At 46.5% G+C, this 18,491-nt stretch overlaps 1 protein-coding gene across 5 annotated transcripts in view; it reads left to right on the forward strand.

The window, feature by feature from the left end:
- The first annotated feature begins 2,146 nt into the window (after positions 1–2,146).
- Sox5 (SRY-box transcription factor 5) overlaps positions 2,147–18,491 on the forward strand; it is a 944,504-nt gene continuing 928,159 nt past the window's right edge. For 4 of the 5 annotated variants that reach the window (XM_085839787.1, XM_085839784.1, XM_085839788.1 and 1 more), the window contains exon 1: positions 2,147–2,532. The gene's annotated coding sequence lies outside the window, so the exon portion shown is untranslated. The remainder of the gene's footprint in view (positions 2,533–18,491) is intronic. The other variant, XM_085839789.1, reaches the window with a different exon arrangement.

Genomic DNA, 18,491 nt, shown 5'->3' on the forward strand with positions numbered 1-18,491 from the left:
AAGCAGCACTGGATTGAAGCTAGAGGACAATTATCACTGAGCTCACAGATAACACCAGTCATAGATGACTGACCGACCAGAGGACAGAGAGCCATGGAGAAAACGGACACGTATGGAAGGTGTTTTATTCAAACACAGATTTTTTTTTTCAGTGTTGGGAAGCCACATGAGCCCAAGAGTTTCATATTGTTATTACTGTGATTATTATTATTATTTCATATTGTTATTACTGTGATTATTATTATTTCAGTTCTCTGATGAAACAGTGAAGGTGTTTAAGGACAGCCGTACCCACACGGCGAAGGATCACCCAGTGTATAAGTTCTCAGCAGAGGAAATTCAGAGCCCCCCACGAAAGCTCTGAGCTTATTGGACTGTTCCCTTAATTACTGGGCTCTATGCTATCAAATATTTGTTGAAGAGGATGCTTTTTTTTTTTTTTTTTTGTGGGAGTGGATAATGGCTGTGTTTACACTTTGAAATTTCTGCCTCGGAGTTATTAAGATTTGCATTTCTCACTTTTCTACCAAGGGAAAGGTGTTTAGCCATTTTTAGAAAGCAGGTACGAAGTAATCAATTGTCTAAACGTCTCCTCTCCGGAAACTTTCCACTCTAGACAAGTGCAAAAATCCCAGGTATCAGCAACTCACCCACTTACCAAGGGTAGAAGGGGCAGAAAGGAAAAATGTGCTTTTCAGGGCTGTGGGTGTCCTAGGTATCTAGACACCACCTTGCTTCCTAACAACTCCCCTGGAGACAAGAGCCAGGGAATAAGTCAGGGGAGAGAGCTGGCCTTTGACTGAAAGGTCCTGAGCTGGATGCCTGCTCCTTCAGGCCCAGGAAGAACAAACAGCAGGGTCATTGATTTCCAGGTAGCCTTGGTGCACTCTGGGAAATGCTGGGAATTCCTGGGGATACAGTGCCGGCCATGAATGCTCCTCCCAAGGGAATCACAGACATGGAGAGGGAGAACATACAAGCCCTCGAAGGCCAAAGAAGAGAAAGAGAAAAAAAAAAAAAGAAAAATTTCTAGAATTGTTTTTATTGGGTCCCCTTTGCCATCACCCCTGTCTAGTCCTGGCTACCTGAACACCAGCTCCATTGGGTCCCATGCAGGAGTCCTTATCTCTGCATAAGCCTGGCTGAGATTTCTTAGGGACCCCCTCTCCAGGTCATCCTGACCCCCACCGCGCAGCCCTTTTAAGTCAGTGAAAGCAAGAAGATCAGAGCCCAGAGAGCAGCAGAGTGGGAGCTGTCAGTGAACACCTTCCATCAGGCTGGCAGCTTCTGTCGGGGCAGTTCACCCACCGAGTTTCTGCTGGTGGTGATGTAACTCACGCTCTGGAGTGGCACAGCTCTGGAACCCAGTGCCTTGCCTCATCTCGCCCTCAATATCAACCCCGGTTCTTGGGCATTGGATGATATTTTTCCCCCTTAGCTGAATACACTCAGAATCAAAGCAGTTCAGCAACCCCTGAGGCATAGATGAGAGCTTCTAAACTTTTCCCCCACCCCTCTACCACAAGGGGTAGGTGGGTGCGGAGCGCAAGCCAAAAGACAGCGGGGACCCGGGTGTAGAGCCTGCCTCTAGAAAGGTAGTAGTGGTTTTAAAACCCGAGCCTTCCAGTGACGCTCCAGCCAGGGTCTGCTGACCACCTAGAAGGTCCCCCAAGCATACGGTGCAAGCCTGTTTGCACATGGGGGGTGGGCGCAGGAGGGACAGGGTGGGGGCGAGCAGGGCGAAGAAGTTGACAAAGGGGACTTGACCAGACACGATCGCGCAGGGATAGAAGCGAGCTCCCCCCTCCTAATCCTCCTCCTTCCACTCCTGCCATTTCGTCTGATCGCTCCTTTAAGCATAGGGCAGATTAAAGGGGAAAAAAAAAATTCCTGCACGGTGTGGGCGATCGGTGCGTTATTTACAAGCCAGTTGGGTTGCAGCAGAGCGGGAGGATCTTGACAGGGTCTCCCTGGCTTCGGATGCCGGCGCGCGGCCGCAGGCAGGAGGTCAGGGTAGACCCTGGGTTGGGGGGTGGGGGGACGACCTGCAGCGATCCGGGCGCCCGCCCCGCGCCGCCCCCGCTCCGCCGCACCCCGGGGCGCGCGCCGGCCACGGTCACCGGCGGCTGGAGCGCTGCCCTCGCCTCCCCCATTGTTCCCACTTGTCTTTTTCGCCTTTTGTTATTTATTTCCACCAGCATTGTGTTGTCTCCGAAGCCGCCTCATGACCAGCTGAGGGATTTTACTTCGTCCTTGAGAGGGAGAGGGAGAGAGAGAGAGCAAGAGAGAGCGAGAGAGGGAGCCAGAGGTTGGGGTGGGGGGGTGGAAGAGAGAGAGAGAGAGAGAAAGAGAGAGAGGGACAGGCGCGCACACACACACACGCGCGCGCACACCCCACACAAACACACCCCGACACAGACACACACAGAGTGCAAAAGGCGAGCCGCCCCATCCCGTCTCCAGGGTCCTCGGAGGCCCCCGCCCGCTGCTGCGCATCCCGCGTCAGAGGAGCGATTAACCAGACCCGGTAAGGTGCGTGAACCGCAGCGTTTTAACTTTGTGGCGCGTCCCGCTGTGGAGGTGCCGGTGGCGGGCAACCCTCCAAGGCTCCCTGCTCCAGCTGGAGAGCCGCGCAGCCCCAGGGAGGGGGCGCGGGAGTTTGTTCAAGTCCCGGGAGGGGGCTGGGCCCGGCTGCGGGGGAGGCTGCGGGGGGCGCTGTCACCCCCCTTCCGGGAGGGAGGGGGCTGCGATCCACGGGACCCGGCCAACTTTATCTGTGCTGCTGTTGGAGGAGCCCGTGTCCTGTTGCCGGTATTGTTTTATAAGTGGTGGCGGAGATGCGAGCTGCGGGGAGGCAAGCGGCGCAGGAGGGTATCAGCCCTGGGCTAGCCTTGTGCTTTTCCAGCGACAGACCCTCGAACTTGGACAAAATCCCTGCTCTTGTCTGAAATAGAAAGAGCTCTCTCAGCCTACCCGTCACCTTCACCCCAGCTCTTCTGTCTTTTTGTTTCGTTTTCTGCAATCTCTTTTTCCTTCTATCGGTCTTCAGTCCCTCTCGGAATTTCAGAAATAAGTCTCATCCTTATGGATTTGAGACATTTCAGAGACCGGAAGAGTTCATTTGATTGCAACTTTCTCTCTCTCTCTCTCTCTCTCTCTCTCTCTCTCTCTCTCTCTCTCTCTCTCTCTCTCTCTCTCTCTCTCTCCCCCTCCCCCCCCCCCCGCCCCTCACTCTGGGCAAAGTATAAACTACTCACGTGCTGTGTCCCTCTCTGCTTGCTCTTCATAGCTATGGTAGGTAGCAAGAAGTAGGGGACAGAGGTCACAAGGTGGAAAGCAAGTTGGATTAGGAAATGTGTGCATTTGAAAACAGCAGTTTTTGGAGTTATCGACTGGCCTCAGATCCACAGGGCATAGTTCTCATATTCTAATAGTCATCTTGCAAAGTGAATATATTAATAAACTGTTTGGTTTCAGTGCCTAAGAGTGAGGAATGTGAATTCATTTCCAGTCTTCCCTAATAAGCTGAAGCAGGTCAAAATGAGGAAACGTGTGTTACTGCAGAGCCATACTTTCAGGGCTGGTCACTGGGGATACTCTGGGTGGCCACTGGCTTTCCTGCCTCACAAAAGTTTGGAAATTTATTCTAACCCAGTTGAGATGTTCACAGTATCCAGATATCAAGAGGAGTTTCTTAAGAAAGGGCACGGGGACAGATTTCCCCAGAGAATCTTTTCTGCTCAGCAGGGCTCTACAGTCAAGGGCAAGACTGAGGGAAATCTGTGGGATTTGGGGTAATAAGTGTGGGAATCGGCAAGCAGAAAAGACAGCAGTGATTTGTTTTCTTGGTGTTCATAAATAATGGCTCCTAGTAGCACGCTCGAGCACACACACGCACACACACACACACACACACAGAGTGAAATACTGGTGGGAGATTTATAGACAAGAGAAAAAGAGCAGAGTTTGGGGGGGCTTGATGGCCACGAGTGATTAGGTTAAGGGCCAGATGGTTTTTTAAAGTATACGGAAATGTTCATTCCCCCCAAAGTCTGACTTTTATAGCATTTAAAAGGAGGACAATTTCATACTGTACAGAACCACTAAATTTTGATCTGTCTCATTTTAAAGGAATCCGGCTGTCTGAGGATGGCTGTTTGCGCAGATAGGGAAGGAATCTGTTCTCAGAAGCAGATACAGGGAGCCCGGCTTCCAGGGGGGGCTTCTTCCTGATTTAAATATAGCTCCCAGGCCAAAGCCTAGATAAATTCAGCCAGAGTGATTTAAAACATTAAGCGCTTACATCGAAAGTTCTCCTGGGCACTGTGCAAAAATCTCTTGGAAATTATGCCATCAACTCTTTCCTCCTCAGAACTCTAGGAGATAAAAATCGCAGGCATCACTTAAAAACTGACGCAATCCAGTCTCAAATCCTCAAACTGCCAGGGATTGCTTTGTTTGCCTAAAAGGTGGATCTTTCATCACCAGGGTTGTTTAAAAACATTTAATTGTGGGGGTGGGAAGGGATATGCATAATTATTTAGTTATTTGTGTTAATTATATAGCAGCATCCTGGAGAGACTTTCTTTTTTCTTCCTCTCTTTCTTTCCAGTAGTCTGCTTATCATGTTCTCCACATTCTCTGTTTGCTCTCCGTTTTAATTTTTTTTCCTTTCTGTACCCTGTTTGGATGGGTAGTTTTGAGCTACTCTAAAACAGTATAAGCTTCTAGCGCTTGGAGAACGCTTTCGCTCTTAAGACAGAAGCACTGAATTAGTTTTGTTGTTGCGTTTAAACAGTCCTGGCTGGATGCATGTTACACACATAAAGGACTCACATCTGCCAAGCTCAGTTAGTAAATCACCAGGAGGCTCTTGAAGTATAGCAGTTAGTTCATGCTACCTTAGGCTTATACATGTAGACACACATCCTGTTTAGACTGACGTACGGTCCCGTAAAAGAGAAAATGTATAGACTTTGCACAGACTCTAAGACTCTGTATGCAGCAAGCATACAGGCAAGGTATCGCATGAAAGGAGTGAATTGAACTTCTTAGCCAGGTATGACAACTTTTTTGTTGTGGGGTTGGGGACAGGGGTTCTTGTTGAAGTAAGGCATAAGTTTAAAATGTCAAATTTTCCTTTTTCCAAAGAAAGGAATGTGACCTCTTGTAGAAATGTTTTCTTATAAAACACAGTTAAGAATACGACACAATGCTTATGCATACAAGAATGTGTCCTCTGTTAAAAGTGTCATCCTTCCACTGAGCGATAAACAGTCGGGGCCTTCAAGGTACAGTCAGCAAACCCAAGAGGGGAAACCAGGAGAAAACTCTGGTTTGAGATTTCTGGAAACCCAGGATTTCAAAGAGCTAACAGAATTCTACTGTTGGATTCGGCTGATGAGATTTGGTAGAGCCAGTGTGTTTCACCCAGTACCTGATCAACTCTAGTGTTAGGGGATGGCATATACTTAGAGTTCTGAGAGGAACAGGGAAACTCTTTGTCTAGGCCTGAAATAAATGTGCTCTCACACAGGGGCTCTTGTTGTTGCTGTTGTTTGTTTGTTTGCTTTTATTTTGGTTTAGGTAATGTAAATTTATATAAGAGGCAAAGAAAGTGCTTATCGGTTTCACAGGAAGTATAAACTATATCCTGAGTTTAGATTTGTAGATAGTTAATAAAATAAAAGTCCAATTTTGTTCCAAAGAATGTTTTAAAACACCCGTTTGTAAATTGTCTCCATTTGAGACTCATATGTTAATGATTTGGGCTCTGAAACTTATTTCAGAGAGGCATTTTGGTTTATCTTCAGAAACACCACACAAAACTGTCTAAACAACTCTGTAAATAAACTGTTCCGAATGCCTCGATTTGATGAATGAATTAAAGAATTATGGGTCTTAATCCAATTATGATCAGTCTTGTAATTCCGCTTCCCATCTGGGAGAGCTTGGGGGAACTGGGACAGTTAATGACTATCAAGTTCGAGTAGGGTCTTGGGGGTTCGTTTTCCGTGTGTGGTGTCACAGAAATAGTGGCTTGCGCCCATGGATGAGGGGGATGTGGGATGCGCAGAAGTTACTTAACGGTTTCCAATAAACCAAGATTTAACTTGCCTGAGGAATTACCATGGACAGAAGAGTATATGGAGTTTTAAAACATTCTTTGGAACAAAATTGGACTTTTATTAACTTTGATGTTGTCCTGTGACCTTAAGGGTAGAGAGCAGACACCTGGTATATTAGGGACTTGCTGCTAGGCCTCATTGGGACATTTCTGTAGGACTCCTTCTTAAACGCCATCATCACACTCAGTTCCTGGCATTAAAGTTGAGTAAAGTCAAATGTAAAACGATTAGCGGGAATCTGCTTTGAGCTGTGTTCAGAAAGCCCTTACCTCTTTAGCTGCTTTATGTAGGTGCCTTTGAAAAACCTCTCCTAATGAGGACCCTAAAACTCAGGAAGGGCCTTGACCGCAGTCCAGGCTGCTTTGATGAGCCCTTCCAAGATTCCTGCCCCATTTGGCCCATTTAAACTCTGGCTCATAAGCTAATTAATTCAAAGGTATAAATAGTTCATTATGGTTTAATTCTCTGCTTGGATGATATTATCACCCCTCCCCCCATTTGTTACGACCTTTCAGTTTCTCAGAGAAATTGTTGTGGAGATTGCAGGGATAAAGGCAAGCGGAAGAAATCAAAGATAGTTTCCAGTGCCCTCCAAATTAGACCTTGTAGGTAACTGTTTGTCCCACTTACAGCTGAAGACCTTGAATAAGGCAGCATGGTGATAAATCTAGAGGGGGGAAAAAGTGAGCCTCGGGGTAGTATGTCTTGTTGAGAAGAGCCAGTAGTATTTATGTCTCCCGGTATAGAGTCATGCATTCCCCAACATGTATAGGGTTCTAAACCAAAGCCAACCAACCAAACTTACAGACAAACAAAACCCCCAAAGACACGTGTGTACCTTGTGTGCTCAACTGTTGTTTAGCTACTTCAGGGTTTGATGACGTCATCCATAGTGGACAATAGTGCCACTATGTAATACTGAATTCAGTGGACATAGTAGACCCTATCTTGACATTCAGTTGGTATTCTCTGACAAACCAAGGAACTTTGCTCTTACTATGAATGTAAGCAAAGTTTAAAAGGTAGGGAAGTTTGAAGGGGCCAGGAAGCAGAAGATGCTGCCCCCTCAACTGTCGAGTTTTTTCAATCTAGGTCTGTGGGTGAGTCATGCAAAACCTTATCTGGGGATCAGAAATCTAAAGGGCCCTGTGCCGATTTCTAACCTGCAAAGGAGCAAGTTATCATGCTCCTTCTCTCCTGTGTTCGTGTGTGTTCTGGCACATTGCATCTGTATGCAGATGTATGTGGAGGGTAGACGAAGCCTAGATATGTTGGGTATCTTCCATGATTCCTTCCCATGTTATCTTTGGAGATAGGGTCTCTCACCAAACTGAACACTCAGCGATGGGGCTATCCTGACTGCTCATTAAGATATGGTGTTTGCTTGTCTCTATCTACAGCGTATTAGAGTTACAGACATGTGTGCCTGTGCCTGGTGTTTTACATGGGTGCTGGGGACCTGAACTCCCATTCCCATGCTTGCACAGCAGGCCCCGTATCACTAGACCATTTACTCAGGCACCTGCAATGTTCTCAGATGCATGTTTTGTGGATGGCACTAGAAAAAAATGTGACACTTCTAGCAGACGGTCTGCCCTGAGCTGGTTGTCTTGTCAATTCATCCCTGCTCTTCCCTCCCTTCCAAACCAGTCCAGTTCCTCATGATACATATGTTCGAGGCTTCATTTTATACTTTAAACTTACTTGCTTGAGTGTAAGATTGTTTTGAAAAACAAAATCACTTTCTCAAGGCGGAGATCAACACTTTAAAATATTGATCCAGTTAGCATCTCTATATGACCATTTACAATGTGGTTTTATTAAAGATATTGTATTTGGCCTGGATATTGATTCTATCTTTTATTCAGATAGGTGTTCCTTAACTAATTAACATTTTTATCCTATGTAAATAGGTAAAGGCAAATAAAAATGCTCGGCTCTAACCGTAGGTCTCTCTGCACACTTTTCTGACAGCAGATAGGTATGAATGCACAGAGGAGAACAGATGTGGGAGGCTGATGAGGAAGAAGTTCAGCTGACTAGCGTAGCTCAAGGGTGGTTTGGCTACGAAAATAGAAACATCTGTAGAGGAGTCCACTGTCTGGAAGGACTGCACTGTGAGGGGCCTGAAGCTCCCACTGTGTTCTTCTATCAGGGAGGAGTCCAGGTCGGGCCTCTGTGCTTAGTGGTACATAGCCACAGGGCTGCAAAAGGGTCCATTAGATGGATGTGACACAGCCCTGGCCTTAATAGCTCCAGGTCCAGTCAGGTGGATCAGCCACCAACAAGCTAACAAAACACCACCACCACCAGAAACCATGGGGGAAGAGGGGCAGTTCTTTGAGCTTCCTGGACTTTTTTATTCATCCTTTGTAAAATGAGCAGGATACTTCCTAGTCAGGGCTAAATGAGGCTGTGCACCCATAAGACACTGTGCTGTGCATAGCACAGAAGGAAAGCTCAAAAAATACATTGCTCCTTTCAAACACACTCAAAATGCAACAACCAGGTGTGGATGGATACATTGTATCAGATGGTCCTGGGTGTATTTAAACAAGGGCTATTTCGCATAACTGGAAAGCCGTGTTCCTGCAAGGGAGTCCTCAGGCTTACCTTTTAAAAGTCTATTTCTTCCTCCTGTTTCAGTCGGTACCCTTTGACTCCACACACCAGAGCAGAGAGACCACCTGACCTTGACCATCCTCTGGTAACTCCCAACAAAGTACCAGAGAGGGAACTCTCATTTCCTTACCTCTGTAGGCTTTCTGTTCAGTGGAGCAGCAATGGACTCCAGGCTGCATTTTATCTCAAGCCTCAAACACCTCCTGAAGTCTTTGCTCCCCTGCGTGACTGATCCTAAACCAACTTACAAGCGCCACAAAGTGCTGAACTCAAGTGGCCCTCAGCACCAGCCCCTGCTGGGATGAGACACAGAGCCACCAGCACTTTGTTGCGTTAGATTTGATCGCTGCCATGAACAGCCCTTCGATTGTCAGCTAAGAGCCCCTTCAGGGACTTGTCCCTTAATAGGAAGTCTCTTTTCTTCCCTCCTGTTGTAACTTTAAATTAAAAGAAACTGTGGAGGAGTTGGTGGTCAGGCCTCACTTCATTCTTTTTCCCACTGGGAGAACAACATCTGAGAAAAGGCATTTATAAGACTGAGAATTGAGTTGTTGCTGTGTGGGGGTGGGAGAGAGGGCACTGTTGAGAGTGGGGATGGGGTGGGGAGCATGGGGGAGCGCTGTTGGGTGTGGAGGCAGGGTGGGAGGCAGTGATGGAGGGTGGAGACCACACCACTTAGACTCAACTATCCAGGTAACCCTTGGTGATATAATGCAAAGGGTTGCCTTTGTGATTACCAGAGAAAAGTTGTGGGCACCAGGCTCTCTCTCACCTGGCCTGTGATTTTTTTAGGTGGTTTCCAATATATTGTTTTCTGCCACAGATTTTTTTAAGGTGGTTCTATGTTGTACTGTGGGAAAATGGCATGGAGATAGCTTCAGATTCTGCAGAGGCTGGGAGGCAGGAAAAGAGAGCTAATTTTTGACACATTCCTCAGACAGGGACCTCTCTAGGGAATCTGTGCCCAGGGTATTGACTGCTTATTGTGAAGTTTTGACATCATTTTTTTTCCCAACAGTGAGTGATTATGGGTTACTGTGGGTCTCTGCTTAAAAATGCAGATGGACGTCACCATTGGAGAGGATAGGAGGATTTAACAGTGCTCAGATGATGTCTTTTCTAAGATACTGATTTGAATCTTGTGTGTGTGTGTGTGTGTTCGCTCATGCATGTATGTTTACACACACACACACACATATTCATGGGTGTTCAGGTGGTATATGCAGTGGAGGGAGATATTGATGCCGATGTCTTCTTTAGTCTTCCTCTTATATATTGAGACGCCATCTCTCACTGAACCTGGGGTTACTGATTGGCTAGACTGGATCCCACCTGTCTTTAACACTTGAGTCACAGATGCATGCTGCTGTGCCTGGCTTTTGGCTTAGGCATTGGGGCTCCAAATTCAGGTCCTTATGCTTGTCCAGCAAACATTTTATAGACTGAGCCATCCCCAGCACCCTCTTCTCCCTGCCCATTTAATTATTTTCTGGGTGGGCCTGGGTACATGCCCTGTGTTGTTGCTGTTACTTCTACGTGGGTGATTTAGAACTGATGCAGACTCTCATCGTCTCATTTGTGTCAGTAGAGAACCAGGGTTGTTTTATGTGTAGTATCGGGCAGCCTGGGGTTTGCCTGTAAGCTCTTGTGATGTGTGGTGTTCTTCTCCGGTGCTGGCACCCATTCATAGTGTCTGGCAGGATCCGTCTCATTAATTCGCTCTTGCACTAGAACTATTTTTGAACAAGTGCATAATGTCTTTTACAATTCTGTCTTGAACTTTCTTCTTGACTCATTCACAGACAGCATTGTCAACCTTGGCTCCCACAGGATGTGGCATCTTTTCTGCTTCAACCAGGAAGTTAAGTGATCATTTTATGTATGTAAATATCTCTACTGCTAGTCAGGCAGTGGTAATGCACGCCTTTAACCCCAGCACTTGGGAGGCAGAGACAGGTGGATTTCTGAGTTCCAGGCCAGCCTGATCTACAGAGTAAGTTCCAGGACAGCCAGGGCTACAACACAGAGAAACCTTGTCTTGAAAAACAAAAGACAAAACCAAAACCAAACAAACATCTCTATTGCTAAAGAAACATGAGGAAGCCATTCTTTATTTGTAGGGACCTCATCGGGTACCCAGGTATTCTGAATTCCAGCTCCCTTTACATGTTAGCATGTGCTGGCTTTTCTTAGCTTTTGCTTTACAAAGTACTTATTCTCATGGCACCACTGTCCTTTCAGCATTGTGTAAATATTCCTGGAAATGAAAGGTATGGTGGATACATTCTGCCCAGTTTGAAACTATATGGTGAAAAAAAAACCTTCCCCTGTGGGCTGGGGATGTGGCTCAATTGATAGGGTGCTTGCCCAGCATGCACGAAGCTGTGGGTGCTGTTCCCAGCATGGCATGACTCAGGCATGGAGGTGCACCTTAGTAATAGTGTGATACAGAGGCAAGAAAGTCAGAATTTCGAGCATGACCTTGGCTCCACAGCAAGTTAGTAGCTAGCCTGGGATATGTAAGACACAGTCTCAGGAAAAAAGAAAAGCAAAAAACAAACAAACAAACCAAAAAACCAAACCAGAGGTAACAAAAGAAGTTATGCTCCCTAGGCTATGGGCTTGCCTCCTTGGCACCATTATAATGCCTAGAACAGAAAGGACACAGAACAGAAGGCTTACTCATGAGCAGGAGAACAGAGTCTTGGACCTTACAAAGGCAGCTTTGCATGATGTGAAGTGGCCGGATTAACATCTCTGGGGCTTTTTATCATGTTCTGGTGGATGCGGGATGCTTCACATAGATAACCTTGTGTAACTCCTATCCGTTGTATATCTGCCCCTTTCCACATGTGAGCCACAGATTGGCGTGGTCACGTGATCTGCCCACCTCCCACAGCTGCCATCGGCAGGAGTGTCATCACCGGACTTTGGTCTATTAGATGCTGACTCGAGGGTCTGACCTCTGTAAGATGGGAGTGCTAGCAATGGCTTCCTGACTATCCCACATCGTGGAGGATCAGATGGGAAATGCAGTGGGAAGCCAGGAGTGAGCGGTAATTTGTAAAGACTGTTTGTACTCATTGGTTTTAACCATCAGTTTGCTGCAATCTTGAATCACGTGGGCAGCAGCGAGGCTGAAGGAGTGAGGCTTAGGCTGTGGACACGCCTCTGCTGGATTGCCTTGATTTAATTGGTGTAGGAAGACCCAGCCCACTGTGGGCCACACCCACGAGCTGGATGCTCTACTAGGAGAGGGAAGAAACCCAGCTGTATACAAACAGCAGATAAGCAAGGATGTTACTTCTCTGCTTTGGACTGTGGGTGTGAAGTGACTAGGTGCAAGGGCTCCGGTCTTGGCTTCCCTGAAACAATGTAACGAATGGGCCCTTTCCTTTCTATGTTACCTTTTGTCAGAGTATTTATCACAGTGACAGAAATGAAAGCAGAACACTGGTTATCATTATGAATCACCCATTCCACACATCAACCCCAAACACTCAGGGAACACCTGGATTCACATTGGATTTACTTACTAAGAGTTGTTTTATGCCTGTAGCTAGCAATTCTTTATACATAAATGCTGACCACAAAAGGAAGGACAGCACCTTTTGGTTGCTCAGTCATCCCCTGGAACGCTTTCTGGGGCATAGTGTTAAAAATCGAGTCTTTTGTGCTCCACTCCCCACACAGACCTTAAATCCTCTGGTTTTACCAAGTGTAACTGTTGATTCTTTGGTACTTAAAGGTTTGAGATCCTGTGGTAGGTAACATTTTGATTTGCCTGGGTTGGTAGTAAGTTGCACGTGTAGATTATGGAACATAAATAAGGCACTCAGAGAATAGGGGTATTGGTGAGATAGCACAAGGCTGACTGTTGGGTGACTAGAAACATGCCCCTTTATGGTCTCTTAGTTCCGAATTTAAAATGTAAAAGTGATTTAGTGATTTTGCACATATAGAACATTAGTATGGCTGAAGCCAGAGTGGGAGAACCTGACAAAGAGAGGCAGTGACCCGGAGCCAGGCAAAGGTGGTGACCATGTCACATTTAGCTTTGAAGGGATTTCCCAACAACCAAATCTACAGTGCTTAATAGTCTGTTGAAGACCAGAGGCCGGACTGCTTTATATTCCAAACACTTGGTACAGTCTCAGGGACCTAGTAGGTATTTAAAGATATTTGTTTGCTTGTTTTCTTCTGTAGTGCTGGGGTCAAACTCGGCCTGTGCATGCTAGCTATGCAAGTGTTCTTTCACAGGGCTCTCTCCCTGCATTGTTTAAATGAACTAATGAAAGAATGGGAGAGTGATATGTGTGATATGTGTAAAACACTAGAGACTTTGACCCATCTCCCTTTATCTATGGCAGACACAGTCTAAGATCCCCCAGATGCCTGAAACTGTGATAGATCTGAGCCCACCTCTGTTTTCCTCTGTATGGACCTAACTATGAGGAAATTTATCCTTAAATAAGGCCTAGTAGGTACCAATAGTAACCAGTAACAAAATGGAACAACGGTTATAAGATGCTGAGTGTGGATGTGGGCTCTCTGGAGACTCCTTACTGTGTGTGCACACCCTTCTCGTGATGAGACGAAGCAAGGCGAAGGACACAGGCACTGTGCCATAGTATTGGGTGATTTTATCATAAGGGTCATTTGGACATGAGTACCATGACGCTGCTGTGATCGTTTGCTAACCAAGCTGGCTGAGTGACTAGCTGGCCGGGGGGGGGGGGCAGGGGGAGATAGGGGGTGGCAGCCGGGGAGGCATTCACAGAGCAGATCCTGCAGAGGAAACTGTTGTTCTTCCCAGGCATAGGGATGCTGAGGAGCTGGAAGATTCCCTCATGCTTTTCAACATGCTCTTCGTTTGTAAAGTTCTGAATTGCTTGTTTGTTTCCTGGAGTTCTCTGACATTTCAGACCTTAGCTGCCATGGGTGACTGGAACCATGGCTAAAAGGTTCCCTGTTTTTCTGGGGACAAAAAGATGCTGCAAAGGAGCTAAGTGTGGAAAAGAGATATGTGTGGATTTTAGTTAGACCAATGTGGTTTTTACAAGTAAACAAAGCACTGGGGGAGAGACAGGATCAAACCTTAGGTACTGTGTTTCTTAGCCCCAGAATAGCTGTGGCTCCAGAAAGATGGGAGCCTTGTTTGTTCTGGTCGCCATGTGATCATGGCATTCAACCAATACCTACTGAGCAACTGACAGGGCTTCCCCACCAGCTAGAAAAACACATATATATGCTGGCCAGAGATGTCATGTGAGAAGAGTGCATATTGTGCTAGAAGGTAGGCGTACATTGATTCTTTCACTGTGTATGGATTATGGTCTCCATGTGTAGTAAGAGGAGGATGGTTCCCTCTGCAACCAAGCCTTGCTCTGTGGCTAACTGAATGTTGTCTTGTACTATTATGCAAATTCACAGTGGTCCAGAGAGTAGGTGGAACTATTTGATAACTATTTGGCCAAGGACTCAGTGGATGAGTGAAGGGGGGTGGGGTGGGGACTGTCCTGGTGGTGAGGTCAGAGGGAACCTGAAACCCATCCAAAGGAGTTATTCCCAATGACATGGGATCCATAGATATTAAAGGAAAGATGCCCACCAAGGTGGTGCTCATAGAAGTGATACCAGTCCCACCAGAAGAGGAAGCCATTCATTCCAGCTAGAAAAAAATGTACAGGGAGGAGAAGGAAAAAGGTACCACATCTTCTAAACCTAGCAGGAATCTCAGCACAAAAATGGCTCTAATCCAAGCAGTGTAATATTAACATTGACGTGCATCTCGGGGCTCCAGCCCTGCGAGATGCTTTGGAAATAAAAGGAGATTGTGTGAGGAATTAGCAACACAAGGCGTTTTTTAAAGTGCTTTATTGCCAAGACCTGTGATACTGTATGAAATCCATGTAGCGCTCCCCCCACCCCCTCCCTCCTGCTGCGCTTAATTTCGGAATCTCATGCTATTACCTATCCTCGGAGAGAAAAAAAAAAGAATCACTCTCTGTTAACCCTTACTGTGTTAAGCCTCACACTGTACTTGCTCTCAGCCTCTCTCTCTGATGTCTCTCAGGAAGAGGAAAGGTGGTGAATTTAGGTACTGAGTGTTTGTCATGGGTACAGAGTGTTTAGCATCGCCTTAGGGGGTGGCACTGGGGCGCAGGAGTAGGCTGCAACCAAGTGTCGAAGGCAGAAGTTTAGAACAGCCTCCAGCAGTTTGAAGAATAAGGGACCTGAGTGAGCCAGCAGAGAGTGGCTCTGGCATGAGTCCAGAGCAGAAGCCAGAAGTGGGTTATAAAAAGGCAGGAGGCAGGAGTCGGAGGGAGTTAACTCTTCACAATGTAGGTGGCTATCTTCTGGCAACAGGAAGACTTCTCAGGAAATGTCATGCCCTCCCTGGTTCACTGTTAGGCTGCCCTGCCTGTCTCACTTGATGCTGGCTGATCAGTGGCTGTCACTAGGCTCTTTGCTAAACAGCTCTTTTCCTGAGACTCCCTGGTGACCTCCCTCATGTGCAGAAATTGTCCCATTACCCAGACAAGGAGCCTGAGTGTGCCGAAAACAGTATAGAAATAATGGTCCAGCTGGGACTTGAACTTAGAGAGCTCTGATTCTGGGGACCAGGCTTCTACCCATGGTGACACAGATCCTCAGAAGGATGCCTGCATTTGTCCCTCCCTCCAGGACCTAGCCTCTCACCCAGAAGAGCTGCAGTCTTCCCAAGCCCAGCATTTTCCTCTGCAGTGAGCTCCATTTGCTGCTATCAGGCTAAGTTTCCTGATGTGCTTGCTATCTGGGTCACGTTGCCCCTTTCTCAAAAACGCAAAGCATGGTGCGCTACACGTGGATGGATCTTGCACTTCGTAGGTTGGTTTATTAGGGCCTCTGCGCTCTGGTTCCTCCTCGTCTATCTCATCAGGCTTGTTTGAAAATTTCCCTTCAGTCTCCTGTTGATCTGCTCCGAGATGCACACAGTTGTGCAGCTGACTTCCCCGACTGCCCGCAGCACCTCAGCCTTCTAAGCCACACGCAGCCTGGTACAGAAGCTGTGGCCACTGTACCAAAGCTCCCCGGGACTCCCAAATCCCTGGAGACTTCCTCCAGAGTGTTATTTTCTCCATCTGTTTCAAACCCTCACATCAGTGGACTCCTTGATTTCCAACCCACCAGACTCCATTATTTGGCTCTCACAGCCTTTTCTCCGTCTTTGCCCTCATTCAGTAACCAACACATCTTCACAGAGCACCTCGTATGATTGAGTCACCAGGCTACTTCTGGAGGATCAGGTGTATGTAGAACGGTATTGATCTGTTCAGGCGGACTTCGTGTCTATGGAGAAGGAAAACTGTCACCAGATAATAAGCATCACTTAGAATGTTACACTGTGCACTTCTCAGAAGGGTATATACCCAGTCAAAGTAGGTAACTCTTATATCTGAAGGCAGCAGCAATCAGCAAAAATATCCCTGCCATCAGAAGCCACAAGTGAAAGACAATGTGGCATAAAGGAAAGGAGAGAGAAGGACCGGAGGCAGTGTATGTTTGTATGTTATGTTTGCTCAAAAGCTCTGAAGAAAGACAGGAGGGGGTATTTCTCTGCAATGTTTCAGGTAGTGTGGCGGAAGTAGAGGAGAGAGGCGGAGAGGCTGAGAGGCTGAGAGGTGAAGCCAAAAGGTGTTCCCATCAGATCTGGGAGCATCCCAGGCAGGTTAGAGAGTCAAGTCTTCCAAATAAGACTGATGAGCAACACAGAGAAGCCTCTCAAGGAATCCATAGTGTTCCTGCCAATGCCGACACACCACATTGAAGAGGCAAGAGTGGGGTTGGGCAGAGACGATTAGACGTCAGTAACTTTTACAAGAGAAAGACTGTATCCAGATCATTAGAGATGGAGGCACAGCACAGATCTCAGACAACTGGAAGAAAGGCTGCCTGCCGACTCTACCAGTCCATCCACTCCAGAAACCCAATGAAACACCACACTGTGAGGTCCCCCTAATGTTCCCATGATGAACGGCTCACACAGCCAATTAAGTCCCCGAGGACTCTGATGGTTGAGAGAAAGTTAGCATCAGAGTGTGCATCTTCATGCTGTCAGTTTTGGTCTTGCCACAGGTGTTGTCATATCTATCTATCTATCTATCTATCTATCTATCTATCTATCTATCTATCCATCCATCTACCCATCCCTCTCCTCCTACAGTAATCTGAAATTCTGCTCATCCTTTGCTTTCTGAATTCAGCTTTACTTTTCCCCAAAAGTCCTCACAGAATACAGTGGCCGAAGATCCACTCCCACCCCACCCTCACCACTAGTTTTCTAGTATCGGTTATATATTCTGTTTTGTCTGTCTGTCTGTCTTTTTCAAAACCTGGCTTGAGACAAGTCAGAGGCATCTAGGAAGAGGGAAACACACACAGTTGAGAAAATGCCTCCACATCAGGTTTGCCCATAGGCAAGTCTGTAGGGCATTTTCTTGATTGATGATTGATGAAAGGGTCACCCTGGGCTGGTGGTTCTGGGTGCAGGCTGAGCAAGCCATGAAAGCAAGGCAGTAAGGAGCAATCCTCCCTTGCCTCCGCATCAGCTCCTGCCTTGACTTCCTGGTCTGACTTTCCTGATTGTTAGACCAGGATGGAAACATAGAAGGCAAATGAATTTCTTTCCTCCCTCAGTTGCTTTTGACCATGGTTTCATCGCAGCAATAGACAGGACATGGAGACACACATATTGAACTATATGGTGATCGGATTGTGAACATGCTTATCTCCACAGGATGCTGTGAGTTTGTGTTGGGCGCTCTGACGCTGCACCTCAATAATGCTGCACCTCAATAATGCACTCCTCCTTTGCTGCTTCCTTTACCTCCTTCATTTTCTCCTTCCTCACCCTTGCTCTCTCCCCTTCTTCTTCATTCCCTTCCTCCCTCCTTCTCTTCTGGGTTGTACATGCAGGTCTTAATTCAGAGCTGTATAGAGCAGGGGACAACCTTGGCATTATTCATATGGAGTCAGGTATCTATCTAATCTATTTACCTATTCATCTATTTATCTATTCATCTATTCATCTACCTATCTATATTCTATCTATCTATCTATCTATCTATCTATCTATCTATCTATCTATCTATCTATCTATCATTCTATCAATCTACTTATCATCTATCTACCATCTATCCCTCATCTATCTATCTATCTATCTATCTATCTATCTATCTACCTATCTACCTATCTATTTATCTACCTACCTATCTATCTTTTTGTTGTTTGTTTTTTGAGACAAGTGTCTCTTTCACTGGCTAGACCTCACCAACGCAGACAAGCTGTCTGGCCATCAAGGATCCAGGTTCTGCTTGTTTTCACTGCCCTGCACCTAGGGTTACAAGTGCATCTGAAAGTCTTGTTTACACAGACTCTGGGGTTTGAACTCATGTCCTAGTGCTTGTAAGGCGTGAGTGTTATCGATTCTCCTCATCCCTCCTCTACTTCCTGACTGAGAAGTTGAGCTCCCAGTCTCTGATTCCTCATCTGCAGAACAGGGGGTGCTCACCCCTGTTGACAAATCAGCCCTGAGGAACTCATGATACAGTGAGCACGCAGTAGGAAAATGTCACCTCTGGCCCTCTGGTGAGTTTCATCATGAGATATCACTTAATGGTTATAAAAGTTGTTTTTTTTTTTTTTAAGTCAAATCTGAGTTTGCCTATTGGAATTCAAATTTGTATTTACATCAATGTA

This window comes from Mus caroli, unplaced genomic scaffold (genome assembly GCF_978045245.1).
Source record: "Mus caroli unplaced genomic scaffold, Mus_caroli_1 scaffold_7, whole genome shotgun sequence".
Classification (NCBI taxonomy): Eukaryota; Metazoa; Chordata; class Mammalia; order Rodentia; family Muridae; genus Mus; species Mus caroli.